The sequence below is a fragment of the Orbicella franksi genome, chromosome 14 (assembly GCF_964199315.1).
Source record: "Orbicella franksi chromosome 14, jaOrbFran1.1, whole genome shotgun sequence".
Taxonomy (NCBI): Eukaryota; Metazoa; Cnidaria; class Anthozoa; order Scleractinia; family Merulinidae; genus Orbicella; species Orbicella franksi.
The window spans coordinates 378,103-399,701 of record NC_138158.1 but is presented as its reverse complement, the minus strand read 5'-3'; the positions used below and the strand labels follow the sequence as shown (position 1 = coordinate 399,701).

Genomic DNA, 21,599 nt, shown 5'->3' with positions numbered 1-21,599 from the left:
GCAAACTTATGTGAAATTTTAGAAGCCCAGAGATGTGTTTTTCTTTCTGGCAAAAGATTTTTTCTTTTGCCAGTAAAAAGAAAAATTTCATCTCTGGGCTTCTAAAATTTTACAGAATTTTGCTGCTTTAAAATGAAAAAAGAAAAAAAAACTGGTCTGGTGGGGCCTCGAGCCCCTTGCTGTGGAAGTTGTTAAGAAACAACTTAAAGAAATCGACGGCGAGGGAGAGGCCGTCGACGCCAGAGGGCGCGCGTTACACCGCGAGGCCACAGTGACGTTGGATAAATTTTGGCCAATTTTTAATATAAATAGGTTCGGAGCTATTGTTTAAGGAAAATTTACGCAGAATACTCATTAGTATTCAAAATGCAATCTTTATTTATACACAAGGGACCAGAAAAAGCGTGCAAACAAAATTACCATATAACTTTTATTTCGTGATCTCAAAATATATTTTTACACCATGTATTTTTACTTGTACATGTACTTTATTTACCGTTCTGCAGCTGATAAGTTTTTACTTTATTGCAGGATTAAAAGACAGCAAGAACAGAGAACAAGAAAAACACTATTTGTTGACTTGAAATAAATAAAAGTTTTAAAACAAATCGCGTGTTATGCGGCTCATTGTCACACACGCGTGAAGAGACAAGCTGGTACTCAGTCTTACATGACGTTTGCTCTAAATTATCGTGTTTGACATTGATTTGGTCTTGCTCACGTTATGCTAGACGGAGTTAACTTGCCGCAGCTTGTCTTTACACGTAATGGTGAGAGGAGGCGCTGTTTTCTTTTTGACTTGGAAATTTTTTTCAAATAGTGGATAGACACTTAGAAATTTTTTTCTCATACACTTTTACACTTACAAAATTTTTTTCATACACTTTTACACTTACAAAATTTTTTTCATACACTTTTACACTTACAAAATTTTTTCTCATACACTTTTACACTTACAAAATTTTTTCTCATACACTTTTACACTTACAAAATTTTTTCTCATACACTTTTACACTTAGAAATTTTTTTCTCATACACTTTTACACTTACAAAATTTTTTTCATACACTTTTACACTTAAAATTTTTTCTCATACACTTTTACACTTAGAAAATTTTTTTTCTAATAGTTAGACACAGAAAAATTTTTTTCATACACTTTTACACTTAGAAAATTTTTTCTCATACACTTTTACACTTAGAAAATTTTTTTCATACACTTTTACACTTAGAAAATTTTTTTTCTAATAGTTAGACACAGAAAAATTTTTTCTCATACACTTTTACACTTAGAAAATTTTTTTCATACACTTACACTTACAAAAATTTTTTTTCAAATAGTTACACACAGAAAATTTTTTTCATACACTATTACACTTAGAAAATTTTTTTCAAATAGTTAGAAAATTTTTTTTCATACACTTTTACACTTACAAAATTTTTTCTCATACACTTTTACACTTAGAAAATTTTTTTTCAAATAGACAGAAATTTTTTTCTCATACACTTTTACACTTAGAAAATTTTTTCAAATAGTTACACAAAATTTTTTCTCATACACTTTTACACTTCGAAATTTTTTCTCATACACTTTTACACTTAGAAAATTTTTTTCATACACTTTTACACTTACAAAAATTTTTTTCTAATAGTTAGACACAGAAAAATTTTTTCTCATACACTTTTACACTTAGAAAATTTTTTCTCATACACTTTTACACTTAGAAAATTTTTTCTCATACACTTTTACACTTAGAAAATTTTTTTCAAATAGTTAGAAAATTTTTTTTCATACACTTTTACACTAACAAAATTTTTTCTCATACACTTTTACACTTAGAAAATTTTTTTTCAAATAGTTAGACAGAAATTTTTTTCTCATACACTTTTACACTTAGAAAATTTTTTCAAATAGTTACACAAAATTTTTTCTCATACACTTTTACACTTAGAAATTACATTTTAACATCTTAAAAAATTACCTCAAAAACCCAAAACAAATACCTAGCCCAAAATAGTCCATACCTACAAACGTACAACCAAACCTCAAGAAGAAAAATAAAAACAAAAGATCTGTATTCAAATTTTCAAGAACACACCATGGCCCTAAATTTAAAAAAGAATTACTTGCACTTTAAATACTAAAATAAATGCCAACCAAATCATACCTACACGTAAATTACAATTATTACCGCTACTTATTATTTAAACTTTACATTCTACAATCAACAACAACCCAAAGTTTTCTACACGTAAACAAGCATTACCGATACAAACAACGGTAAACGTTTTCTACTCTCAATCAATCTACACAACATCCAACACTGCAAAGCAAAAAAAAACAATAAAATTAGTACAATAAAAAATCCCCTGGGCATAACACTAATTTACAATATCAAAAGAATTGAACATTCAATTGTCTCCTTAAGACAATAGCAGCCAACCTACTTCTACGTTAATTTTGCACACTATTTCTTAAATCGCCAATGTGGTCTTGTGGTAACGCACACCCTTTGGCGTCGACGGCCGCTATTCCTCGCCGTTGTTTCATTTAAGTTGTCTCTTCGCAACTACAAGGGACCGGGAGGTCCCGATCGTCAATATTTTTTTCTGTTCTTTTTAAAAGAGCAGGAATCTGCACAATTTTAGGCGCCATAACATGCATTTTTCTACAAGAAATGAATAGAAAAAATAACCTTAGGGCGACCAAAATTTCAGTTTTCCACTATGCATAAAGCAATTCCATCAACAAACAAAACTTTCTAACTAGACTTACTCAGCAAGATAAAAAAGAAATTAGAGATACCTTTGCATTTCAAACAAAACAACAAAAAATATAAATTTAAAGCATTTTACCCGAAAAATGTTTTTTCAACACATTGAAAAACAAACAAAATAAAGAACAACAAAATCTTTCTGCCTTTAAAATATCAATCCCTTTACAATAAATTTATCTTTTAACTTATTTCTGAGAATTTATTACCACATCAGAATAAGAACCTCCCAACATGTTTAAAGTACCCTTACTCTTTACACAAACCCAGGTTATCAGTAGGTAAAACCATGTGGTTTGTCATTAAACATATGTATATCATTCATCGTGGTGTTAAATACGATAGATGAATTTTTCACTTGTTTGTTTCACGATGGAGTCACTTTAAGATGGACACTGGGAAACTTTTTTCAAATACTATATGGACACTTAGAAATTTTTTTCAAATACTAGATGCACAATTAGAATTTTTTTTCGAATACTAGATACACACTTAGAAAATTTATCATTTGTAGCTGCTACAAATAGCGACATGCAACAATTGACCTCATCGCCTGATGAAGACTACCAGTATAGCAGTCGAAACGTCGCGATCTACATCTTAAAGTGACCCCATCGTGAGACAAATGAGTGAAAAATTCATTTATCCTAGTATGTGATTTGCTCCTAGATCAGCCTATCTACAGACCAAAAATCTATAAACAAGGGCTACAAACAAAAAGCTTACAAAGTCCAGTATAATGAAAGAGTGGAAGATCCTCATATAAAAATGAAAAACACGTGGTCTCTTGAGTGAAAGAGCAAACCTGGGCTAGCTTTCAATACCGCAATCAACTGAAATATTTCAAGAAATTTCAACCCTTCTAGCAGGGCATAACCAACTCTCGGCAACACTGGCTAACCTGGCTTGACTAATTTTGTCATCTATACACTTGCAAAAATTGGACTGCAAAAGGTAACCCTTAGGGCTGATTCAACCAGGGGTCATGATAAGAGGCCTCAAGAGAAATAAACTCTAGATCAATCTTAAATTTAAGTCCAAAAAGTATACTTGCAAATTTAATATTTATTTTATATGTCCTGCAGAATCCGAAAACAGTGGGAAACATACAGTTAAAAACTTCATGTCTTGTGTTTAATATCCCAGAAAGTGAAATGTTTTGTAACGAACAAATTGACAGTTGATCGATCTCACTGAGCTTGATGATTATCGGAAGGAAATTCTTACATCACAACACGAAAAACAAATAAGCCAAAACGAAGGCACACAAATTCGGATTTAGATTACAAAAAATACCAAAAATGTAGCATAAAAACCCATTACATAACCAAAATAACAGAATTTTCCACAGTGAAATAGGCAAACACAAATTAAAGTAACTTTTTAAACAAAATTCTAACCAAAAGAAGTTTATCGTAATGGTTAATTCAACTTGGCTTTATTTTACAGAGGGAAAAAAAAATTGAAATTGTGCATTCATGGTGCTTACTTTCGTTTATTTCAATCCAGGTTGATGATACGTTAGAAGAAAAAAACATCTAGAAAAATTCCAGGTTTTATTTAACCAAACATAATATTAATTTACAAACTAAACCTTATCATCGCAAAAATATAATCATTCTCATCATTCGAAAATACTCATGCCCACACCTTCCATGATATAAAAACAGAAGATCCATGACACAAAATGTATCAAGTACATTGAAGTTAAAAACCCATTCTTTCAAGAATTAGCTGGCAACTTGAATCTCACTTAGAAGTTAGTTTCAAAACAATTGTAGGACAGTTAACCTTTAACTCTAATCACTCCTTTCAAGAGAAAACCTGCAATGTCTATATAAAAGAAACATTTCAATGATACGAAATTTTAAACTATTCAAATAATGAAAACAAAACGCAGCAGCTATATATTCTGTTTTTAGTCCCAACTCTGTCCCAACTCTGCCACAACTATTATTGAAAAACTAAACTGACACAACCAATTGAATACTACCGTGATAGTCAGAAAACCATGAACACCTAAGTATGTCGGAATGTTTATTGTGTTATAACCAATCATGAGCGAATAACTTCAACCACAGAAACCACAGAAAATTGATGCATTCCATCAGTCGTGGAACTATGAACTAGTTTTTATATGGTTACTCAAACAAAGCGACAGTAAATTTCACAAAGCAAAGTACAGAGCTCGGCAAAAAGTACTAAACTAGTAATCACGAAGTGTGTAAGATAAGAAATAAACACAAAAGTTGTGAGGACAAAAACGTAAACTTAACCTTGAAGTGAAATAATATGCCAGAGTCGACCACGATGGCAATACAAAATCCCAGTTGAGAAATACAGGTTAAAATTCTTCAGTATTTTGGACCAAAACACAAAGAAGGACCCAAAAGGACAACGAAAGAAGCTACACAGCTTACTTTTAAAGACGAAAGGTGCAAGCATTCTACTTTTGCAAAAACACAAAGCTTAGAGATTAGGTAAGATCGTTCATCAACAAAACGAGGCAAATCTAAACTGTACAACATCTAATGGAAAAGTTTAAGACAGGCAGTAACTCGGACAAGTTAATAAATGTTCGTCAGTGCTAAGAAAATCCGTTTCTTGGTTGATTTCAGCTTCATTTCTCGGTGTTTAGGTTATTAACTTGTGCTGGGTTGGAGAGTTTCTTTGCAGCGAAGATAGACATATAAACAAGAAAGCCGAAACAAAACTGCAAGGATTTTTTCCTTTGCTTCGTTATCAAGTTCTTCAATTCAGCTGTGAATAAAGACTGCTTTTCACAGGTCTTATATATCACTTGGAGAGAGTGAATTTTCACTCTGGAATTAACATGTCAAATTTTTATCCAATAAAGCTGAAGTAGCCTGACACCTCCATTTGTCACGTAAAATACTGAAATGTGACAGAAATTGCCACTTGTATATCACTCACAAGTAATCAAATGATTTTTTCTTGTGCAATTTGGAATAAATAAACACTCATAAAGTTTTCAAGGACGACAAAATGCACTCGCCGTAAGGGCTTGTGCAATTTTTTGTAGTCTTTGAAAAATTTACCTGTGCTTATTTATTCCAAATTGCACAAGAAATATCATTTGATTACCTATACAAATAAATTTGCACTTGATTAACATACTACAGAAATATAATGAAAGACTTCCATTTCCATCCAGATTACTTACCGCTTTTCGTTGCTATCAAAACAATGAAATGAAATAATGAAAGCACTGATTTGGATTGTTTGGGCTTGAGTAATTCAACAGCTGCCAGTCGCATTGGCCCAGCACATTGCATTGGTTTGTGAAAAAAGTTTTTTTCACGTTAAAAATATCCCAAACCCTCTTTGCCAGTGTTTAAATAGCCTGTAACAGCAATGGGCCATTTCCGAGTAGCCTTTTGCTTCTGTGTCACAACAAGTTTAAATGCGAAACTATTCATATGGAAATGAGTTCTGCCTACAGGTTCATTTTCATGCAAATCAAACCTATTTTAACAAGACCTTTCAGATCTTAAAACCGCGCTTTAAAAATTTAACTGTTTTCTCAGCACTACAGTCACAACGCAGTGCACGATTCAAAGCAGTCCTTAATGATTCATTGATTACTGTAGAAACCACATCACTTGATCAACAAACTGTATTATTGCATCATCGCTCTTAGCCTTTGTGAAATCTAAAATCACCTGATCAAACTGTAGCACAACTGACAACAACCACTACTACACATGAACTGTTTAAGCCTCTTATTGCACCATTACTTGTAGCCGTTGTGAAATCTCCGATGACATACTGGTCTTAATCTGGAGCTTTCTTCGGAATATGTATGAGCATGAATGATGCAAACGATGCGATAATAACACTATTAACAACAACTTTCTTTCTTAAAAGTCACGATTAAATTTAAGTTTAATTAGTTTTTTCCTCGAGTAGTGACACGAGTCACATAATTCAAGAATTACGTTATCCACGGTTATCTTTAGTACGGTGGTTATTTCCCTGCCAATGACATAATCTTTTCATGTTCTGACAGAGCCTTTGCTTGGCTTCCAAATATTTAATTTTCCTTCCGATCTCTGAACTCGCTTCAATAAAACAGCAAGACAATTCACTTCTCTTGTCTAAATATACAAAAAATACTTGGAAAATTACAGTTAGATGAATGACTGTCGCTCCTGGCAAAATAAAAGTTCAAAACAAGCATGATCTTATTCAACGCATTGCTTTTTATGTATTCAATACTCATTTGGAATCAAGCGCTTCAATAACACAAAACCCTAAAGAGTAAAACATTCATAAAATTTACAGTGCAGGAACCTTTGAACAGCTTTAGGCGAATAAACATCATAAGTTGCGTGATTCGAAGACCCACTGAGGATTTCGCCAAGAGAAAGTTTGGGTCTGGTCACCGACAAAACTAAAAACAAAAATAAATCCCGTGCAAACCAAGAACTGCGCTTGGCCCATGGCTGTGCGGTTAATAAGAGGTTTTGCAATGGCTGCAAGGTAACTTTGTAAAAGCCGTTTTTCACCTATGTACTACTGGTCAAGTTTCTCCAGGGCAGTTTGATACTGTCTGGATGTGAAGCCTAACTGCTCAACAACTCCTAATGATTTGCCAGATACAGAAATTTTTTGAGAACATCATCTTGGTTTTTAACAACATTTTTTGGTTTATTCCATAAATACTTCGAATTGTGCTATGGTGATAAAAGTCTGTCTCTACTAAAAACGGTTAAAGTGGGGTTTGACTTCTTTGAATGATCTATCAAAATCTTTCAAGTCCAATTTGTCTTTATATTCTTTATCTTCTTAACTTTCTTTCCCGTCTGATTCAGAGTTTTAACTGCTGGATTTAAAAGACGATTCCTTCTTATCAGAGGATTCCAAATTTTGACTGTCCTTATTGCCAACCTCAGTAACAACAGAAAATTTGATGGTGGTTCATCTGCAAGGCTTCCTAAACACTCCTCAACAGAATCGACGATATCCTCCACTTTGCTCTATAAATTGTCTTAAAATTCCTCTGATTCTGCTTGCCACATTATCGCTTTGTAGAGCAACTGAATCTTGCAATGTTTAATTTGCATCATACAGTGCTTAGAAAACTTTGTCCTTTACATAATTATTGTAACTTTCTAGCTAAAAATATCTTAATCTTTCTTAAATATCTTATCACAGCTCCTTTGAATGTTTACCCTCCTTTGAAGAAGATAATTGATTCGCCATGAGCTCAATGATTCAATTTCATCTCTAGGGCCATTTTGGATCTGTCGACAACTCAGTCTTTCGCTGCCATTCAAGAATCAACTGTTGTTCAACCGATAGGAAGAACCAATTTGTGTTTTGACAAGACAAATTTTACAAACTAATTTGAATGAAACAAAAACATAGCGGCTAAACTTACTGTTTTTAGTCCAAATCCCGCCAGACCTGATTGAAAAACTTAAAATTGACACAAGCAACTGAATATTAATCAATGGAGGACAAAATTTAAGCATGCATTCAAATGGTATAGTTCACATTCGGCACTCTTTTGTTTCGCCACAGGTTAGTTAGCAAGCATTTGCAGCAACAAGAAACCTAATGGAAAATATTCAAATATTATTCTGATCCTAATATTTAAAAAACAACCCTGTACTTGCACCAAACAGTAAGAATTATCACAAAAGGCTATTATAATTATTGTATCTGCCAAATCAAAGTAAAACAATTTTATTTCCCACAAAAATATAATTTCTGAAAGTCTTTCAGTCCATAAACTTTACAAAAATGGGAAGAGAGTCGATGAAAAACTACAATTAAAGGTCAAATGGACCAAAATTCAGAAATCTCTTCTTCAGCCATTTTATAACGATGAAATCTAAAAAAAATGTTAAGGGAAACATGCAGAAATTTTTCTCTCTGAGCCGCGAAAAGCAGTAAAAAAGTTAAAAGTACGAAGACAGCCGATGGCTTCACGGAAATGTTTCCAAAAAGACTGCGCACTTTAATGGAAGGAATGGAACTGAGACTCTGCTTTGTGAGGTCATTGTTGTCTTGAACATTGCACATTTCCACGCCAGTGAGTCTTTTGTGGGGAAGGTTTTGGATCTAATTACAAACCTTACTTTACTTGGGAAATGGCCGAGGAGTTCGCCCGCTGTTCGGCGGACAATATTCACTAGTTTTTCGTTGTTTTTTGTCTAATTGCCTGCTTGCAACGTTCCATAATGAAGTTAAAAATCATTGGTACAAGTTGATGAAGCTTGAATGAGGGTCCCAACAAACTCCTTACTACAAGATTTTGTTCAAAGCTGTCTTCGGTAAAGTATTTTACACAAACGCATGAATGTTTCAAGGGCATGAAGCATTCTCTTTTCATTTTTATAAGCCATTCTCTTTTAAGTTTTGGGTCTTGGGGGAACTTTTAAGTGCTAACTTTTGATTTTGAGTGGTTTTCCTCTGAAGTTCACCATGAACTTGAATCCAAAACAGTTTCAAACGAATTGGACAAAGCACTGCGGAGATATTGGAATGTTAAAAACACTGTTTTTTATCCTTCATAATCGTAGAGCGGTCGAGAAAATTGTCGGATCCGACAATTTTCCCGACCGCTCTAAGATTATGAAGGATAAAAAACAGTGATTTTAACATTCCAATATCTCCGCAATGTTTCGTCCAATTCGTTTGAAACTTCAGAATATGTTTATTTTAAACTTAATGAACACATTGCACTCGCATGAAAAAAAGTTCTAAATTTTGGTTCATTTGACCGTTAAAGACCAACATTCAAAGTTCTAGAATTTGAAAATTTGTAAACCAGATATCGCGTTTATCTCCTGTAAAGAGGGAAGTGAACCTGAACAGAAAGTAAGTGGTTTAACAACTCTGGTCTTTAAAGTTGGTATGTTGCCCTAAGCTTTGATCTATCTATCTTTACCTCAATTGCTGTAGATATTCTACAAGGGTGAAAGCAGCTACAGGCAATGGCTGGAGCACTATTTGTTCTAAGTACATACTACAGCTTTCTACAGTAAGTTGCCGCAATAAAAAAATTCCATGCTATAGACAATGCATCCAGCAGAATCTCAATAAACTTTGTTGTTGATAAATCAATGCTTTTCTGAATTAAATGAATTCAAGATATCTGTTGAAAAAACTTGTCATCTTCATATGAACCCCGCTGAGGTTGTTATTTTTTGATAGTTTCACCATGTGGCATTCTTATATTCATCAAACAAGTTCACAGACTGTTCACTAACTAATAATAATAATAAATCCTTATTTGTACTCATTCTTGCTAAAGAAAAAATTGCAATTTAAATAAAAATATTTAAAGTAATAATTTGAGTACTAGCTGCCTGGAATAACCATAGGGGCTAGTAGAGCCAGGCAGCCAGTTAACATCAGCATTAAATAGAAATAATACAGGTCAGCAAGAAAACTTGAGCACAAATGAACACACAAGAAGAAAAAAAAAAGATGAGGAAAAACGCTATTTCTATGCTATGAAGGAAGCTAAAATAACTTCAATTTGTCAATCTAACTTAAGGCAATCTATGCAATATTCCTCAGGCTTTAATTTTCATGTGATTTAAGATTTGAGATTTGACATAAAGAGCGATATCCACTAGTACCAGAGGTAGTCTTACAAACAGAGGCTCAAAATACAAGCTCTTTGCATGTGTATGCAGAAAGGTTTCTAAAACACTCGTTAAAATTAAACACACAGCTTAAAGGTAAAATGTTAGGGACACTAATAAATTATTTGAAGCTGTTCGTTTGTGAAAATGAAACCTGATATAAAGAAAATTGAGGTACTTCTCTCAATGTGCACGGCACAAATTTGCACCAATGAAAGAAATTAGTTTCCATTAATAATTCAAATGAAACTGCTTTTCATTCTGCTTTACAGAGAAATCCATTCCAACTTAAGCAAATTCAAATTAAAAATTCTGGAGAAAATGCAAAGTCTCCTTTAAACATGTAAAGACTTCAGGGAGAAAGAGTAGGAATACTCCAATGACAAAACATAAATCAACCTATGAAGACATGATTGATCATTGAAGTTATACACACAACTTAAGCAGTTGTGAAATAAAACCCCGAAAAAAAATCAGGCCTGAATGGGATTCAAACCCATGACTTCTGCAATACCGGTGCAGTGCTCTACCAACTGAGCTATAAAGCCAACTGGGAGCTGGTCACATTTTGAGTACTCACAATGTGACCAGCTCCCAGTTGGCTTGATAGCTCAGTTGGTAGAGCAATGCACCGGTATCGCAGAGCTCATGGGTTTGAATCCCCTTCAGGCCTGATTTTTTTTCTTCAGCTGCTTCAGTTGTGTGTATAACTGCAATGATCAATCATGTCTTCATATCTTTCTTTGGAGTTCAAATAAATAATATTTCATAATTATTCACTTGCATAAATCAACCTCTTATGAATAACAGTTTTAGAAAAAGCAGACAATTTCTGGAGTCTCTCCAAAACATATGTGTTGCCAAAAAACACTGCATGACAGAGGGAAGTAAATCTTCTACCCTGATCACTTCACCCCATTCCCAGTCCAGGATTAAGACACCGTGTAGCCTCTTGTGTAAAAATATTTAACAACTCAACAACTGTACCATGCTCTGCCCACCCTCCTCCCTGAGCAAACACATTTGCTCCACAAACTGACAAGTTACCTACAAGAAGTTTGACTGAGAAAAAACTTGAAAAAAGTAATAAAAGTAATGATACTTACAGTCATCCCTCATTCCGCTTGATTTGGATTCTCTCCTGATGTTTGTTTGAGTTGTTACAATTTCTAACCCTGAAATTTAGACCAAAAATAAACTTTGTTTAAAAGCATGCTGCTAAAATGTATACTACATGAATACTTAATACCACTTTTAATAAGAGATAGGTCATGCAATGCAGGGTGATTCTTGATGACATTCTTTGAAATCTGTGCTACAAACAAGGAGGATTTTCAGATCATACAAAATCTATACAACATTGTATTGTGCCCCAGGGGGGGATTCAATGAAGCATGTATGCAAATCTGTCTGATCTTGAAAAATACACGTGGTTTTGCATTTTGCAACCCTAGCTCCACATCAGGGGTAGGTGGGGCAGGGGGGGGGGGCTAGCAGTGACATCTGGAACTGAGTTTCTATGATCGCCCCAGGAAAGAACTTTGGCCAAGTGAAACTAAGTACTGGTTTAGTGGAAATCAAACACGGCAGAATTCCATAAGTGGAAGGAGTTTGTAAACGTTTTGACCCAGGGGAACTTCCATATGCAAAGGTTAGGGGTGCTTGCCAGAACATTTCAATTAAAGCCATAAAGGAGACTGATCTAGGTGTGGCTTGAGCTTTATTTGACCTCTAAAAGATACGACTCAAAAAGGAATAGACTTGATTACCAGTAAACCAGACTCCACAGAACAGCAGAAATTGAGCCTAAAAGCAGAAATAAGAGCATTTTTTAATTTTTTTTCTTCAAGTGCACCTTAAAAGATTCTTTGACAGCTAAAAATAGTGACATAGACCAGAATCCTTGATTTATACCCGTAAGCCAGATGACGAGCATTCCCAACCTTTCATATGGGAGTACCCCCCTAGGAGTTTTGAATATTTTACGTCCAAACAGCTATGGAAAAGTTCCAGTTAACATCTAAATTTTGGAAATTTTAAGACATTCCATTTTGAGAATATTCCAATGTAAACCTGCGAGAGGGAACTCCACTATGAATTACAGCCAATTTCATTGCAGTGTACAAACCCAGGCTTTTGAAACATGATTCGCTCGTACATGATTCGCCTGTCATGATTCGACCATAATCCCGTGATTCTGACAAGAAGCACCTGCTCGTATGTGGAAACGGACAGCGAAACTCTTCCATAATATTATAAGCAGGAGGCAGAGCCTGCTTTATGTAAAAATAAAGGATGACAAAGTAGAAGAGGTCCCTATGAGTAGGGGTTGACACATTATGCTCCTAAAATCGAGCATTATGCTTTTTGGCACTGCCCCCAAAACGGACTATTATGCTCCAAATTATGCTCGATTGTAACTATTGTAATCGTAATTATGCCGCAAAATTTTTTTCCCGGACCCCGGTGAGTTATAATTATGCCGTAAAAAATTTTTTCCCGGACCCCAGTGAGTCATAATTGTGCCGTAAAAATTTTTTCCGGGACCCCCGTGAAGTGCGATAATAGTAATGGAAACCATGTAGAACATCAAAATAGCTTGAAATTTTGTAGTTTTAACTTAATAAATGGACAATAGTAGCTCTAAAAAAGGAAATAACTGTTATGTTGCAAAACGGCACTATTATGCCGCCAAAAAAGCACTATTATGCCGGCAAAATGCACTATTATGCCGGCATTATGCTCGATGCTCCACATTTGGTATTATGCTCGAAATTATGCCGGCATAATGTGTCAACCCCTACCTATGAGCTGTTTTCTACCAGAAGAACCTTGAGCGCTTGGAAAGGGGCAATTCAAGGTTCAGAGGCAGAACTGGTATTTCTTGCTGTTGCTGATGTCATACAGTAGCTGACAAAATATATTTTGTGAACAAATAGCAGAAAAGTACGGCCATAACAAAGTTAGCCTGCGACTGACACAAAAAAAATAGCAAAATAGCAACATTAGAGAAATACAAGCTCCTAGTATTTTTTCGATGGCAAATTAGATTTTCCTTCAATGTATATTCTTTTGGATTTTTTCGGAATCATCAATATTAGTTATTGCCAAGCATAGATTAAATTTGCGTCACTCCGGCGGCGTGACAATCACACGTCAGTTTCATTTTGTCATTGCATTTTTCTGTGCTCATTGTGCTTCAACTTTAACTCGCCAAAATACAACAAAAAATGACACTACAATGTCCACAAAGCATTGCACAATTGGGTATTTTACCCCATACCTGAATTGTTCAATTTTCTCTTCTTTCAAGTTTCAGCACAAACAAGTAGAGAACACGTTACTCCTTCCTGTCAAGAAATGTAATTTTGCACTCATGAACGATTGATGAGAGCCTGAAAATAAATTATTGCAAGCGACAATTTCTGTCATCTCGTGTGTTAGTGTTTTGTCTCTTGTAATGAATTCAGTGAAAATACTGCTGAATCTTATCGTTATTTTAAAATTGTCTTTGAGGTTTACCTGTTGAGTGCGAGACGTGATGCATGAGTTAAACCGTGGATCTATTTTGCTGCTAAAAGCTGAAAGTCGTGACTTATCTTAAATGAATGCTACTAAGGTTTTAACCTTAAATTTTGTCGAAAATAGTCTTTTTACTTGATATCTTATCATTTACGAAATTAGCAGAGCTGCGGTAGCCTCACGGTCGAATCATGATGGGCGAACCATGCATTGAAATTGGCTGTCATGTTGAATTCAGTGATCGAGCCAGATTGCAATCATCACATCAATGGGATAAACTCGACTGAATTGAGAATTCACCACAATCTCTTTGGTCTATTGAAAGTTAATAAGTTGAAAATTAACAACAAAATTGATTTCTTCATAAACATCCTCAGGACTTAAAGTTGTTGTGATGGAGAATGTACGGGAAGTTTGACTCTACTACCAGGGGCACCCAACGGATCGTTTCGGTAAATTATCTGTTCGGAAGGCCTTTAATCCCCTCTGATTTTCTTGAGAGAATTGGCACCTCGAACTTTCGTGATATGAGAAATTTAATGTCTGTTGTTTTCGGACTGTTGAAAATGTCGTTTTGGGTACCGAAAAAAGGTCAGCTATCATTTTCGGAAAGGCGATAAGACCTAACGTTTTCGGGAAATGGACAAAAAAGCCCTAATAAATTCGAGAACACTCAAGTTCCCCTAGAATATCCGAACAGATAAAATTTTTTTAGTGCAACCTAAAATTAACGTACAGAGCCTTAAAAGTACTCCAGATAGCCTAAAACAGCGTCCAACAGCATTCGAGAGAAAACGGTCGTTGGGTGCCCCTGTACTACATCATTTTGTTACCCTTTCTATAGTCCCTGGCACTGATTTTTTATGCTGCCTTTGAATGAATCAGTTTTCAAACAGTACATGCTCCTCCTAAGAATTGTCATTTGAGACAAGCACTATTTAAGACTTCATTCATCTGACTTTATTTTAGCCTTCGATCCTTATCGTCTTATTTAACTATTGTTCATTACAGGAACTTGCCACTGATAATAAACAAGAGGCCAAATTCGGTAATGTTGAAACCCTAATACTCTTCTCTTTGAGGAATAAAACAAACATCCTTTGCGCTTGAGACAAATTCTTGTTATTCTCCAGAGCTTTGGAGCCAAATATCCAAATTGGCCTAATTAGTTGTCTGGATGAATGACCATTTGGCCTGTGTACTTCATTACAAGCATACACAAACAGGTGGATCATTTGCATTCCATTGGTCTATTTCATACAGTCAAATGTGAGTTAAGCGGACAGCAGTGCAAGCCCATTTTTCTTTTCCCAAATTCACTATAAAAAATACCTGTATTCAACGGACACCTCTATTAAGCAGACGCACAAACCTTAAACTTGACTTTGATGGTCACTTCTATTGTTAGAAACCTGTATCAAACGGACACTGCGAAAAGAATGCCTTTTTGTTTTTACAGAACTTTTGTTCTTGTTTGATTGTGTAAACCTTCAAGTGATTCGAGCAGTATAGATACTGTTACCGTATACTTAAATCACTTTACCTCATATACTTGTCATTGTTTATGGAAATGCCGTATTTCAGAGTTCTCGACCGTTAACGAGAATGTTATTTGATCCTTCCAAGGTCTTTTAATACTGAGGAATATTAGTATAACCCTTTAAAGACAAATTCTGAGGGAACCTATATTAAATGGACACCCTGTATTAGGGGGATACTAGCATGGGTCCCGAGGGTGTCCGCCTAATACAGGTTTGACTGTATCTCCCTTTGTATAACAGCCCTATTTTGATATCAGAAGTATGACAGAGTTTTCTCCCACCACACAAACTAAACTGATGCTTATCACCAGTACAAATTATGCCAAAGCATGTGAGCAGAAGGTGCTTTCTTTATTTTCATGGGCTAAGAAACTGTATTATCGAAACTTGCACATCTGGTAGCTACGCTGTATTTACAGTGTTGTTGACTGATCTGTAACTGCATTCAAGTAAAGGGCCCTACAAAGTCTTCAAACTCAACTTTTTAAAGGAAAATCACTAAGTACATGCCTTGTTTCATAATTAAATTAGGACAGACAACCCTTTCGAGAGAAATGCCTATTTAATGTAAGCTAAAGTTCTAATGTACAACTCGGAACAGCTGGGAAATATTTCAAAGACATTCAGAGGCTTCGCAATATATCAAGGCAGTCATGAAACAATTTTACATCACTATTTTCCATAGAAATAAGAGAAGAGCAATTGTAAAGGAAATCTTCTCTTGTGTCAGTGTGAAGATGGGACATAATGAACCTTAAAATTACCATGTGCAGCAAAATAAAAGCTTCAGCTTATTTATCCTCCTGAGACAGGAATAACTCTACAGGCAACAAAGAAGTGAAATCTACAATGCTCAGCAGGAAAATATCCGCCTGAAACTTGTCACTAATGTGGTGCAAAGTTGGCCCTTCATTCCCTTAGTCCTGATTGTCTCAGATCTGTTGCTAAAAATAGCTAACAGCAAAAAAACAATTATTGAATTGAAGGCAAATTCTGAACAAAAATGGTGGCAAAACATCTTGCGGTTTCCTCGAGTTATATTCATGTTATGTACATGCTTGTTACAGTTCTCACATGATTGACAGATTGCTTCACTGGGGCAATAATCTAAAGCAGAAGTGACATGTTTAAAGATAGCTGCCAGCTCCCCCTGCTCCACATCTATGTTCTAAAATGTTCGTTGCATTCTTCAATTACTATTTTTGGAATACATGTAAGCTTATTAATTTTAACATGGGTAACAACCTAAATATTAATGTGTTTGGAACCATACCATGTAGTGATGAAGGTTGTCCTGTAAATTCTGGGTTCATTTCCAATTTCCTTCAAAATTAACATTCAGTGTTCTCGTAGCAATTTTCATGTCCTGAGCTGTTCCCGGCTATTTCATTACATTCCCAACCAAAAATATCCTGTTTTCCCAATACAACGGTTAATTGCACAAAAATATCATCACTCAGCAACATAGAAAAACACTTACAATTTTGATGGAGTGTATCTCCCCTTAGCCTTGGATCGAGGTCAGCATAGGACACAGAAGAACTCTCTAGTAAGAAAAAGGTAAAGAAGATAAAAGGTAAAGTCTCCATACCAGCCAAGTGGGCCTGTCAGGCCAAAGCTTACCCTGGTTTCTGTGGCATGAAGTGACTAGGAGTATTTCTACTCCCCACTGGATGGCCGAGAACACAACGCAATGTCCCCAGCCAGGGCTCGAGACTGCACCACTCAATGAGGAGACGACCACACTAACCATGAGGCCACCATGCCTCCCACAAGAAAGGAAGTAGGAAACGAGAAACAAATCAAATGCATTGCTACATGTATGAAATATTCCAAAGCAAGGACTTTGCTGTTTTTGATCTGATCCTTATCCCTCGAGAATCAACAGTTATACAGACATTGCTATTTTCCCTGAGGCAATGACACAGTCTATACTGGCAGTACTTACATTATGGCATTATCCATTGTTACTCCATTGACTTATAATTTCTTGCTTACCTTATTTTGTTATCAAAAGAACATGCAGTTTCAGTGTCCACATTCCACCACCTCTCGATAATGTTCAAACTGCAAACAAAACAAGCATAACACTGAATCAGTAAAAAATTAAGTGGGTATAAGAAAGGGACACCCAACAAAAGGCATAAAGAAAAACCTTTACGTCACTTTTGACAATGAATTGTGTGAAATAGTGAGCCTAGCAAAAAAAAAACGACATACTTACATTTTCAACTGAGTGAGGTGTTTGCTTCTGGGCTTGCATCGTGGTCAGTGCCGAAATAAGCAGAACATTAATCCAATGCTGCAAAGAAAGACAAACAAAACAAGAAAATTGATAAGGCAAGAAATTCAGAGTTTTTGATCCAGACGAGGAGCAGTCATTCCACAGATCCATACAGACATTGTACCATTAGACTTTACACCTGTACTATTTTCCTTTTTGTTCTCAGATTCATTTCAAGCTCACCTTGAATTGGAGTGACATGAGACAACAGCTCTCTATGTCGGTTTTCTTTTCCTCTCCTAAATGAATCCTAGGCACTTTACATGAAAATTCATGCTGCAAATGAAACGTGATGAAATACTGAATCAGTGTACTCGTTTTCGGAAATGTATACAAGTTTGGGGAGGTATTTTTTCTTCTTGCAAGGATTGTCTGAAAATTGAAGTGGTAGAAAGTGTTTGGAACCAACATCTCACTCTATTTTTTTTTCACTAGTTCCCCTAAAATTGTTTTGCTTATCTCACCAAGTATTTACAGCAAAGCAATTTACCATATCTCATATGAAAGGGCACAAAAGTACTTTCCAGAAAAAGATAGGTTGACTTTCACAAAAATCTCAGTCAGTAGAACTAAGCAAAAACATACATGTAGGTACATGCACTCAAAAAATGCAAGAGTTACTTTTTGAGAATTTAAAGCCTCTGATCATGAGGGAAGGAGCATTTCGGCAGACTGAAATGATTACATGTAGGTAGACCCAACAAGTTTGTTTTGGTTGTGATGTACAGCAAAGTACAAAATTAAATATGTAGTATTACCTACTTAACAACTCAGAAAGGTAATGGTAAGATAAGCAGCAGAACAGCTCACTCATAATAAAACACAAAACCTTTGTAGCTGTAAATTACAAACTAAATAAATAATACACTATGTAATTATGTCAATTGAATTATGAATGTCAAGTTCAAGTTACTAATAACAATGCTACTTGATTGAGCTATATCTTACATAATGGTGCTGAAATTAATTTTGAAGTCTACCGGTGTCAAGCAGCTAAGATGCATTTCATGTGAAAGTTCATGTAATGTAATCAAAGACCCTTTGCCTTGGTTGCCCGGTGCCACTTGTTTAGTGCAGAGAAATCCAATGCCAAACCAAACAAGTGTAATGCAAGCATAACACTAGATCAAGTAGACAAAATACATTTTCACTTTCATTAATTTTGCCAATAAAATTCCATCTGCCTTGATCTGGCCTGATTCAACCTTTATCGACAATTAATTTTTGTGATTTATACCTGTTTGCTAGCTTGGAAAGTGCGCATTATATGATAGTTTTTTATTTTCTCATTGTGATCCCTAGATTTTTCTTATTTTAGAGTTGCATTTAATTCTTTGGGACTTCAGTATTTAAAACCCTTTATCAAAAAGGGTTCTTTAAAACAGATTGTCACACAGTTTAGAATTCCATGTCTTCCATTTCAGGAAAGTTTAGGCAGCTCTGTATTCAAGCCAAGTTTTAGCTTAAATCTGTTGTTTGTTGCTTTAATTATTTCATGGATTGAAATGATACTGATATCAGAGGAATCGCAAACCACTCCGATAGAATAAGTTCTACGTGACTTGCATTTCCCTTCAAAGTTTAGACTATGCTCTCATGCTAGCCTGTGTATATCTGGATGTACGCAGGCTACTCTCATACTAAAAAGAAAATGTAAAGTAAACAGAATACAAATGTTACACTTCCAGTAACATGACGAATGCAGTTTAATCTGGCCTGATTCCCTGATCTGACACATTGTGGTATGTATATACATGTGCAGAGAGACATTGATCATAGACCTAACAATTAATTTTTGTGACATATATCTGTTTGCTTATTCCCAGAAAATGCGCAAAAGAGGTTAGTTTTTAATCCACTCATTGTCATCTTAAGATATTTCTGCATGACTGAAACCCATCACTTCAATGTTTTAAGCCTGTTGTGTGTTGTCAAATTTGATTTAAACGCAAGTGAGTTGAGTGAGCCAATGGTTTGGACACTAACAAAATAAATATGCTCAAAACAGCCTGTCACAAATACATGTAGCTACAAATGCTAGAGTCTTCAAGGTTTATATCCCTGGGTCCCCATAAAATAAATAAATAATAATTAAAAGTGTCTTGAATCTGCCCTCGTATGGCACTCATATTTCCAAAATTAATAGCACCAAACATTGCCAATTCATTGTCAGTTTTATTCCTGTCTTTTGTAGCCAAAATTGATAAACCCACAAGTTGCCTGAACCACCCTTCACAGAAATTTGTACTGTGATCACATGCTAATTATACTAGTTATACCTTCTGGCAAGTGCCAAAAAGGCACAATGCTATCTTGCCTTGTGTTTTGAAGTTTCATATGCACTTCCTTGTTTGATATTATACAAAAATTAAAACCCACGAGGTATTAAGAATTGTTCTCGACAAATATTTTCGTTTGGAACAAGAAACATAAAATAGACAGCGATGAACAGTACATGACCATAAATAAGCATGGACTAGAAAATCTGAATTTCTATAATAATTATTGTGAATCTATAGTAAAATGATAACACAAAGAACTACTGCTGAAATTTAAAACTAGCAGTAATCAAAGAGTGAGAGTGCCTTCGATGCCTTTACTTTAGTTAAAGAGTCTAAACAATTGTGTGACAGCGCCAGTTTCCGTAGACTAAAAAATTTCCAAAAGGTCTAGATAACAGCAGACATGTAAAGATTTTAAGGAAAACAACCAATTTTTTAAGTTTACAAGACATGTTTCGACAGAACTTCTGTCATCTTCATTTGAATGATTACAAAGCAAGTTGAATAATAAGTAGACAAAAATGCTAATTAAGACAAATAGTAACAAAAGAACATGAAAAGGTGTAAATTAAAAGGATAATTTTAGATTTACATGGTGTAATTGCTGATTGAGGCAAGGTAGTTCTTTTTGAATATGGATAGCCTCCTTTATCTTGAGTTGAAAGCTGGTAGTGGCGTGATCTAAAATATGAAAGCAGTCTATTGAACACAATGAGCGACAATGTTCAGAATTCTGAAGACGTTTGAAAATGTGAGAGGCCTTATCAACGGCTAAGTGTTCACGTACGCGTGTGGAAAAATGTCGGGTGGTTTCGCCGACATAACAGGCATTACAGCCTGCATTCTCATTCAGTAGTAAACAAACTACATAGTTCTGGCAACTGATTCGAATATTTTCGCTGATAGACATAACCTTTCCATCAATTCCAATCATTTTTGACCTTCGCTGGATACTGAACTGACTATTTGTGGCCACTGGAACTAATCAATACATGCAATCAAAATAAGTGAAAGAAAGCTGTACCCATGGATAGCATCCCAAAGCCAAGGCGATTCAAAGTCGAGTTCATAAACAGAATATTAATTGTCCTAGTTTTGTCACAAAAGCATGTCGTCTTGCATACTGACAGAGCACAAGACAGGTTCGCCTTTGGGCTGGCCTGTCTAGTTGGCAATAATATGTCAAACACTGTGATTTCTCAGCCTTCATTCTGACATCTTCTGAAACCCACCCATAAAGTGCTAGGCTTACATATAGTATATGAAGCATCAGAAATTTTGAAGAAAGGCCAATCTGAGAATGCCTACGCCTATTTTATAGAAAAACAAAGATTTCAGTCCTAAAATTGGAATGAAATCTGGGGCTCCACTCGAACGCCTTCAGTCCACAGGTACTCTGCTATAAAAAATGTAGGCAATCAGTAAAAAATGCAAACTGCTGACATCAGACTGAGTACAAAATGCAGACTGGGAATAATAATAACATGTCATTTTACAGCTTACCAAGTGTCAATCACTTTTCCATGGTCATCTTCCATAAGAATTTGCAATATTGAGGAATATTCTTGGCCTGTTA

At 35.2% G+C, this 21,599-nt stretch overlaps 1 protein-coding gene and 1 long non-coding RNA gene across 5 annotated transcripts in view; one reads left to right on the top strand and one right to left on the bottom strand.

Moving 5' to 3' along the window:
* LOC145468406 (uncharacterized) overlaps positions 1-1,049 on the top strand; it is a 116,004-nt gene extending 114,955 nt beyond the window's left edge. For all 4 annotated transcript variants that reach the window (XR_014042185.1, XR_014042184.1, XR_014042187.1 and 1 more), the window contains one exon: positions 532-1,049. The gene's annotated coding sequence lies outside the window, so the exon portion shown is untranslated. The remainder of the gene's footprint in view (positions 1-531) is intronic.
* An 899-nt stretch (positions 1,050-1,948) lies between these two features.
* LOC145467646 (uncharacterized) overlaps positions 1,949-21,599 on the bottom strand; it is a 36,660-nt gene continuing 17,009 nt past the window's right edge. Inside the window, exons 3-8 of the long non-coding RNA XR_014042087.1 lie at positions 17,925-18,017; positions 17,682-17,759; positions 17,456-17,524; positions 16,938-17,003; positions 11,501-11,569; positions 1,949-2,322 (exon numbers count right to left, since the gene is read on the bottom strand). This is a non-coding gene — a long non-coding RNA (uncharacterized LOC145467646). The remainder of the gene's footprint in view (positions 2,323-11,500; positions 11,570-16,937; positions 17,004-17,455; positions 17,525-17,681; positions 17,760-17,924; positions 18,018-21,599) is intronic.